The sequence below is a fragment of the Spinacia oleracea genome, chromosome 4 (genome assembly GCF_020520425.1).
Source record: "Spinacia oleracea cultivar Varoflay chromosome 4, BTI_SOV_V1, whole genome shotgun sequence".
In the NCBI taxonomy this organism is placed as follows: domain Eukaryota; kingdom Viridiplantae; phylum Streptophyta; class Magnoliopsida; order Caryophyllales; family Amaranthaceae; genus Spinacia; species Spinacia oleracea.
In genome coordinates, this window is record NC_079490.1 from 114644066 (window position 1) to 114653866 (window position 9801).

A 9801-nucleotide genomic window follows, 5' to 3' on the forward strand; every position below is an offset into this window, starting at 1 on the left:
TTTATTTGTTTATTCTTTTTCAATTGTAGTTTTACTATGGCAAACCACAATTCATTCAACATCCGATCAATTCTCGAAAAGGAGAAGTTGAACGGGAAAAAGTTCCTTGACTGGCAAAGGAACGTGCAAATAGTTCTTATGTAGGAAGAAAAGGAGTATGTCCTGGAAGAGGCGATGCCCGAAGCCGCGGGCGACTGGGTCACTCAGGCAGCCCTCTATCGTTGGATTGATTCCAACAAGGATGTGAAATATCTAAAGCTTGCAACCATGAGTGTAGATCTACAGAAAACGTTCATCAACTCAGATGCTTTCACGATCATCAGTGAGTTAAAGAACATGTTCCAAGATCTGGCTCGAGTTGAAAGATTCGAGACTCATAGGCAAATTCTTGAGACGAAGGTTAAGAAAGGCGAGCCCGTAAGTCCACATGTTATCAAAATGATTGGACTCATTGAGAATATGAGTCGGCTAGATCATCAATTCTCTCAGGAAATGGCTATAGACACCATCCTCCATTCTCTTCATAACGGGTATGATCAATTCAAGCTGAACTACAGTATGAATAGTCTGGACAAAATGCTCACTGAGCTTCACGGTATGCTGAAGAACGCTGAAAAGACGCTCAAAAGTGATAATCAAGATCTGCTTATGGTGCGTGGGGGCAAGTTCAACAAATCTGGCAAGAAGAGGAATGCTAAGAAAGGTGGCAACAAGGCCAGCCCTTCGTGGGCTGCAGTGCGTATGTGTGTGTTTGTGCTTGTGTACAAAACCTTGATCGATTAGGATTCGTTTAGGTTAATTTCCTAAATCTACTAGAAGTTAATTAATTGAATTTAAGTTAAATTCAGATTAGTTAAATTGTTTCCTAGTAGGATTCTAATATCCGATTTCCAAACCCTATAAATAGGTGATCATACTTCACAATTTATAACGAGTAATTCAAGTATTCATTCAAGTTTTAGGCTTAAAACTCAGACTTTTATTTGTCATAAAATCCAAAAATTTCATAGTACCTTAGGTGCAGTTCTAGTTAATTAAATCTAAGGCGGATGCAAGCGTGCTGTGGACTATCTACAGAGGGACGACATTTGGAGTCCTAGACTTGTTCTTGTTCGGTTCGGGCGCAGCTAGGGAGGGCACGCTACAAAGAGTATGCATCCTAAATTATGCTAATTATTATGTGGCAATTAATTTGGAATCCTGGCTTTTATGGTTTTTCCGCATGATTTATATTCAATTATATGTATCATAACCTAACATTTCCTTCACAATGCACCGTATCTCGTTCATCCGGGGGGTGACAAGCTGTATAAGGATCTGAAGAAGGTCTATTAGTGGCCAAGGATGAAAAACGAAGGAATCGGATTTGTGGCCAAATACTTGACTTATCAAAAGGTCAAGATAGAGAATAGGAGACCTCAAGGAAAGGTCCAACCATTAGAAATTATGAGTTGGAAATGGGACTGTATTTCAATAGACTTCGTCACTTGTTTACCCAACTCAAAAACCGGAAACGATGCCATTTGGGTAGTGGTAGATAGGTTGACTAAGTCGGCAGTGTTTATACCAATGAAGGAAACCTGGAAGATGGAGCAACTTTCCAAAGTTTACATCAAGTATGTTGTGAGACTACATGGATATCGTATCAGATATGGATTCAAGATTTCTTTCGAACTTATGGAAAAGTGTGCAGAAGAACTTTGGTACGACATTGAAAATGAGTACAACGTTCTATCCAGCCACAGATGGACAAACTGAAAGGACTATTCGAACACTTGAAGATATGCTTCAGGCATCTGTAATAGATTTCCAAGGAGGATGGGAAGATAGTCTAGATCTAATTGAGTTTTCATACAATAATAGCTATCATACCTGTATAGGAATGCCACCATTCGAGGCCTTGTATTGACGAAAGTGTAGAAGTCCCTTATGTTGGAATGACATTAGTGAAACCGTTGTGTTAGGACCTCAGATGATAGAGGACACAATGAACCAAGTTTGGACTATTCAATCCAAAACTCAAGCAGCGCAAGATCGCCAAAAGAGCTATGCGGACTTGAAACGAAGGGATGAAGAATCAAAAATAGGTGAAAAAGTGTTACTTAAGGTTTCACCAATGAAGGGTGTAATGAGATTTGGCAAGAAAGGAAAGCTTAGCCCAAAGTGCATAGGCCCATATGAGATCCTATAATGCATAGGAAAGGTAGCTTATATACTAGCCTTACCTATTGACTTGCATAGAGTGCATAATGTGTTCCATATATCTCAATTGAGAAAGTATGTTCCAGATAAGTAGCATGATTTGCACCCGGAAACAATAGAATTGGGCCAAAGCTTAACTTTTGAGGAAAGACCAGTCAAAATCCTGGATAGTAAAGTTTGTAGTACACGGACTAAGGATGTTAAGATTGTCAAAGTGTTATGGTCACCCAAGAATCAAAAGGAGCTACATGGGAAGCCGAGGAAGAAATGAGAAAGAAATATCCCGAGATTTTTCCCAAGGTTAGTTGAGTTACGGGGTCGTAACTCGTGTGTTTTGAGAGGGGTAGAGTACGGTAGAATTTCACGCTTTTTACCTTATTTTCCCTTATTTTATGCTTAATTTAGTGCTTTCTATTGAATTGGAACTTCATAATTGTCATGTTGAATCATCTAAAGAGTACAGCAACTAAAACAACTTTTGCAAGAAAACGCAATAAAGTCTCAAGTTTTGAGTTTCAAGTTTGATTTACGAGCCCAAGTTTCGGGACAAAACTTCTTTTTAGGAGGGTAGACTGTAATACCTCGTTTTTTTTTGTATTTATAAATATATTTTATTATATTTATAAAGCTTTTTTATGATTTTTAGAATTTAAATCGCATTTAAATGTATTTTTATTTAATTAAAATGTTTATTATTTTATTAATTACGAAACGAATTTATTATTCGAAGCCGGGAATTTATTTGGTTGATTTTTAAATGGTTTGAATTAATTCTAAGCACAACTCGTTCCACTAGTTGAGCCCAACTGAGATTCTAATCTCAAATCCCAATTCAAACCCAACCATCTAAATTGCAAAGCCCAATGTTTAATTCCTAAGTCTAGCCCATTAGGGTTTGGGGAAGCCTATAAATATAACCTTCATGTTGAATTAATCCACACTTCCCTCATTAATTTTCTCTCTCCTCCCTTGCACCCGGCTCCCTCTCCTCTCTTGTTCCCTGGCCGGCACACGCACAGCCTGAGCACTCCTTGCTCGCTTGTGCCCTCGTGCCTTCGTGCACGCAGCCCGCACCCCTCACCTCTCGTCGCTGCTGCTGCCTCTCGCACAGCGCGCGCTCCCTCGCCCCACATTCCCTTTCTCTCTTGCTCTTTGTCGCACAACACTTGCGCACCCTCGCCGAGTGTTGTTGTGCTGCTGATGTTTCTTGTCCCTTGACTCCAGGCCACACACTCGCACTCCGTGCGCTCTCTCTCTAACTCGATGCTAGCCACACACTCGCACAATCCCTTTCTCGTGCGAGCACTGCTGCCTCTTCCTCGCTGCTGCACCCGCTGACCCGTCGCGCACCACACACGGACATCAAGTCGTGTGGTGGCCGAGTGTTACACTCTGTTCCTTTGATCCTTTTTGCTCCCAATCACATTCAAATCTTGGTTGTACCGTGCTATAGGCCGATTTGGTATAATTCTCTTCTTCCTTGCCTATTCTATTTCAATTACGTATTTTAATTCATATTATTATTATGGATTTTTATATATTAAACTGCTAGGAACGGTTATGAACACCGATTTTTGAGTACTTATGTGTTTAGATGATTGAGGAATATTTTATATTGAAGTACTACAATTTTTAGATTTGATTAATTAATCGAGTGTTGATTTTTAAAGATTTAAAGTGCTTTTTATGTTGGTTTAGGGTTAGAGTTTTAATCCCAATTTAATGATGGATCGATTTACATAGTTTAATGTTAATTTAAATTATAGAAATTAAATATAACTTTCAGAATTATTTCAAGGTTTAAAAGTGTCAATTTTGATGATTTTAAAGGTGAAAAATTAATGTTTTCATACTAGGACTTTAGTTTTTCAATTGAGACTATTATTTCACTAATGGACATTCAATTTCTAACTAATTCAAGGGATTTAGAATTTATAAAAGTTGCTGGAAATTTAGTGAGCATAAGTAATAATTGGTTTTCATTATTTTGATGATAGGAGGTGATTTCTAATCTTGAGTCGTGATTTGCAAAGTGGCCCCCATACTTAGATATTCGAGGTACGTACATGTCTAGGGTGACCACCGTTTACGTGAGGACGTTTTTTATACTTTATTTTTGTGAATCATGTGACTTGGATTATTATTGAATTCATGTTTGAAGTTGTGAACAAACATGTTATGGATTATTATTGAATTTGTGAATTCTATGTGAACAAGCATGTTGTGATTATTTATAATCGTTGGATTTAAGGTCAAGCATGATGTTCAAGTATTAGTATGCATGTATGGTTGTTTCACATTCAAGGGATTATGTTTATGCTATTGTACGTAATGTCTAGCCTACTTTGAGCCAAGTATTCGTGCCTTGTTGCACTATTTACTCTACCCCATTTGTAGGGTATGTTTGGGAAGTCTATGTGAATTGAACTAAGGATTTTTCGTGTCTTGTGCACATGCACCCCGCTTGTTATCTCAATAGCATATTGAGAAGGAACAATGGGAGTAATATCACTTGAGTCTTGTATGTTAATCATAAGTCCTAATGAATTAAAAAGAGTTTGTTTGGTTGCCTTATTTTATGTAATGATGTTGTGTCTTGAGTTCACCTTGTGAATAAAATATTGATTAACGTAAAGTGCAACCAGAACAAGCTTCAAAACTCTTGGAATGTATATACCTTGAGGATGAACAATGGGGGGAGTCTTGCCGAAACATTTGTACTCCTACAATGATACATACGTTGTTTCATTCTTTCTTTTTATGCGCTGGTGTAGGGGGTTTTTTTGTCTTATGCTTTTTCCCTTCCTACAGGGGCGGTTTTATAACCTTTGTATCTTTGTATTGTGAAGGAGTGGCCACCAAAAATTATTTAGGGTCTCGTTTGGAAAGACCAAAAGTGACTCTATTAGGATAAGGCATTGAAGCTTAGAAACGGATGGGTGAGATCCGGGCAAGGGAACGAGATGCTTATTCCGCGAGCTTTAAAAATGATTCAAATGCGTGGCACAACATTTTCGAAAATACCCTAGTTTAGACTATGTGGGTTTGAATTTAGGACAAATAGAATTTCTACTTTGTATTGTGACCACTTTGCTTTAAAGTTAATTTAAGGGAACCTAAGACCGGTTTGTCCAAGAAATTATCTTTGTTAAGCGTGGTGTATCCTTGTATTTTGTTGTATTTAGCATGTGAGGTGATGAAAGCAATAAACAAGTAAAGCAACATCACAATGAAAAATAGGTGCAAAATTAGTAAAGTACAAGACCACCTAGAAATGGACTAGGAGGTGAAACCACATTGCCTAGAAGGACTAGGCAAGTAAAGTTGCGGAATGGAAATTGCATAATTGAAAGTGCGGAATTGAAATTGCATAATTGAAAGTGCGGAATTGAAATTGCATAATTTAAAGTGCGGTATTGAACTTGCATAATTGAAAGTGCGGTATTGAACTTGCATAATTGAAAGTGCGTTATTGAACTTGAATTTTAGCACATGAGATCCGAACACTAAGCGACTCCTTAAGAATAAGTGCACCCGACACGGATTCAAAGCAAAAATCTTTACTTTAGGTCAAGTTGCTCGACCTAAAGTGTCTTAGATTTTGAACATAGAACTTGAACTTGAAAAGTTTGAATCTTAAAATATTGGACTTGAAATATTGAACTTGAAATGTTGAACTTTGAAATATTGAACTCGAATTTGAAATATTGAACTTGAACTTGAAATATTGAACTTAAGAGTCTTGAATCTCAAAGGTTGGACCTTTTAATGTTGAAAAGGTTTGATCTTTGATATGCTCTTATTTTGAAATGATCCTAGTTTAGGGAAGTGATTACAAACAACCCTAAACATTATTGGATCTTGAAACTTGAACTTGAAATTTGAAAAGTGGAGTCTTGAATCTCAAAGATTAAACCTTTAAACATTAGAAAGGCCTCATATTTGATTACTCTATGTTTTGAAGATGATTCTAGTTCAAGGAAGTGATTACAAACAACCTTGAACATCATTTAATCTTGAAAGTTTGCATTTTTGTATCACATAAAGTTTGGATTTTGTAAGAAATGTATGATTGTTGTAAGTGACACTTTTAAGATTAAAAGTGCCAACTTACTAACCATTTTTTAAAGAGAAGATCAAGGAAACATGATAGATTAGTGTTGGGATTCGGAATTTCCTAGTTAGGTTTAGGCAAGAATTCCTTTTAGAGCTCCCAATTGCTTAGAACTTGGAAATTGTATGAGATTTTGGAGGATTTTTGTATTTTGATTTGAGTGGCAATTTTTGTATTACGACGTTGTGTTTTGATTTTTTTTCCTCTCCATAATGCTCAGACTTAGGGGTTTAAATAGGAGAATTTGTTGCTAAACGCCAGCTCACGCCAGCGTCCAGCGTAGCTGCCAGCGCTAGGCGCTGCTGACGTGGCGCAGAAGCTTCCAAACAAGGACGAAAGATGTCGTCCTTGCTTTGGCTTGTAATGGTGTACCTTTATACGAATTGTACAAAGTTGGCACGTAAGTTTGCTTGATGATTAAGGCTTGGTTTGCGTCTAAAAACAAGTTGTTTTGGGTTTTTAAATTCGGTTTTACGGGACGAGGCCCGACTTGCTCGGTTTTGTGGGTCGGCGCCCGAATTTGGATTGCTTAGTGTCATTTTGACTGGAAAAGGCCTTGTAAAACCAATGGGATAGTCCATTGGGTGAGATTGTACTTGGATTTTGAAATTGATTTTTTGGAAATTGTATTTTGTACCGAGTTCCGGAATGGGAACGACCTCGGGGATTGGATTTTGGCTCTTGGATTTTGGAAATGTTCTTAGCAATTGGGACTTCCGCACGGAGTTTCTCCAACCGCCTAATAAGTATAATGGTATCGTCATCATCCCAATGGGGAGACACGATTTAGGTGTCTACAGAAGCCCCCACTTTGACTGAGCGTCCAGTTAGGAAAGCGCAAGTCAAAGTTTTCGACTCGGGACGGAGAACGTTCAAGATGTTCTGCAATCAAGACCATTCTTTGTACGCAGGTACTTGCACAAAACAGGTGTTAGAAAAAAGGATAGAGTCTACCTCCGTGTGGTGGTGATGACTCCGATTTGTACTTGTACTGTTCTTCCGCCTTTGGTTTAGGACGGAGCTTGGCATCGAAAATTTTGAATTTCGAACACTAGAATCTTGAATTTTGAATTTTGAATACCCGGAATTGATCCGCTGGGGATATACTTCACTGGGGATAAGAGCTTTTTATTGGCTCTTAAGATTTTAAAATTTCGGCTGACTTTCCTGGAGCTTGGGTCCGTTGGGAGTCGAATGCCTAAATTGTTGTATTTTTCGGAATTTGTATTCTTGAAATGCTCATCTGTTTGTGTTTGGAGATACAGGTATATTCCCGTATTTTCGGAGGATATCATGATTTGACGTTTGATGCCTGGTGCAGAAAACCGTAGAAGCAAAGGGCGTGCAATCAGCACGGAGGACCGTGCGCTAAAGAGTCATGCGCATGCAGCTGGTCAGCGCCCAGCGCTGAGCTCGGCGTTTGGCGCGGGGTTGTGCTATAAAAATCCCCCCTTGCTGTGCCATTTGAAGAGCTCAAGCTTGTATTCTTTTTCTTTTTCCTCTCAAAGTTCGAATACTCTCCGATCCCTTGATCGTGTTGTTCTTGCCTTGTCCATGTAAGTATTTCATGTTTTGCTTATGAAATAAACTCTAGGATTGCATGTAGCTTTGATTTTTTTGCACTTTGAAATGATGATTTTAGGCTTCTTGAATCTTGTAGAAAATTGTTTGATAGCCACTTGAACTTGAACTGTTGGAACTTGTAGATTTGAATTTTTGAATTTTGAAATTTTTCTTGAACTTTGTACTTGGCATTCGTAGATAGTTGTCTCACCGGCGACCTTGTCGGGTCTCGGGAGAGAATAGGCTAGGATGCCTAGATGTTGCTTGTAGAACTTTGAATATTGGCTTCGACAGGATAGCCTAGGCGTTGGTGTGCTCGTATACCTTCTTTGGCATGGATAGCCTAGGCGCTGGTGTAGAACTTGTATTCCTGCTTCGGCATGGATAGCCTAGGCGTTGGTGTATAGGTCCCTGGCTGAGTCTGTACTGCCACTGGGGATTTTTTGAATCTTGACCCTTGTATGGGCTAGTATAGGATAGCCCCCAGTTTAAAATCTTGATATTTCGTATTTTGCATGATTTAGTATGCCTCGTCACACTCGGAGAAAGCTTGCCGCACGTTTGGTGGTTCGAGCTGCTGTGGAGGATGCTTCGGATGATGAAGCAGCTGCAATAAACGTGCCGCAGGAGGGCATGGTTCCCGGGAGAGTACCTACCTTCGTTGTCACTGGCTGGAGTCCCTCCGATTTAGTGTTCCGACCGGAGTTTCATTTTTCTCAGCGGCCTCGCGCTGGTTTGGTGAGTCTTGTATGGTGCTTTGTCTTTTTTGAACTTGTATAGGTTTTGAACTGATCGGCTCATCCATAGACTGATGGAGACCCGTTGCGCACTTTTTGGTCCTTGTTGGACCTTCATAAAGTTTTTCCGGCCGTCCGTGCTGACGCGGAGGCTATGGAGATCTGGTTGCAAACGTGCCTGGTCGATTTCTGGCGTGCCATGGGAGATACTCAGAGGAGAACGGGCATCAAACCCCGGTTACAGGCCTTGCTGGAGCGGGGGTGGGAAACCACCAACACCTTTCATACGGCATGGGGGGAGATCACTATCACCCCCTTCGAGTTTGCTATGATCACAGGTCTTCCCTTCTCTGAGAGGAACGTGATTTTTTATTCTGAGCTGATGTGGCACTCGAGTGGTGTCAGGGGCTTGCTTGGCCCTGTTGTCGACTTGGCGGATGATGACACCAACGTTTATGTGACGGTGATCATGGCTGCGATCCGTAGTGTGGACGTATCTGCGGAGCAGAAGGTTCGGCTCTTCCTCTTGGCTTTGGTGAGTAGAGTGATGGCCCCGAGGAGGAACAGTCGGGTGCATATTGGCTTCCTGACGGCTTTGCAGGATTTGAGGGTTGTTTCAAGCCTCAACTGGGGTGGTCTGGCGTATAGCGACCTTTTGTATGAGATGAAGTGGGTCTCCCGGACTTCACCGGAGAGCGACCCAAGTATCTTGTACTGGAGGTGCTTTGTAGAGTGTGCTGGAGGTATTCGAGACTCCTTGTACTTTGTATCTTATACTTGTATGTTTGTACCTTGAATTTGATTGATGCTTTGTTTGCCTTTTGAAAGATTTGGATGTACGAGCACTTCCCGACTTTGGCGCTGACTCGTACTAGGGATGCGGCTTACCCGTATGCTGCCTCTTGGATAGGAGCGGTGCAAATGAGGGTTTTACCTGTTGATGAGGTAAAAATTTGTACTGTTATGTCCTTTTGTTGTTGTACTTGTACAGTTTTCTGAGTTGTCTACTCTGTAGGTGGTTTGGCGTCCCTTTGCTGGTGCGCCTATACCTGTTCCGGCTACTCGTGCCCTCTTCTTGTCTGGGCAGCGGGTCTTGCTCCCGGGGGTGTATCGCCATATGTGGTATTTGGGGGAGCGAGTATCCCTTCAGCATAGTACGGGGGACAGGCTTGTCCCTAAGGACCC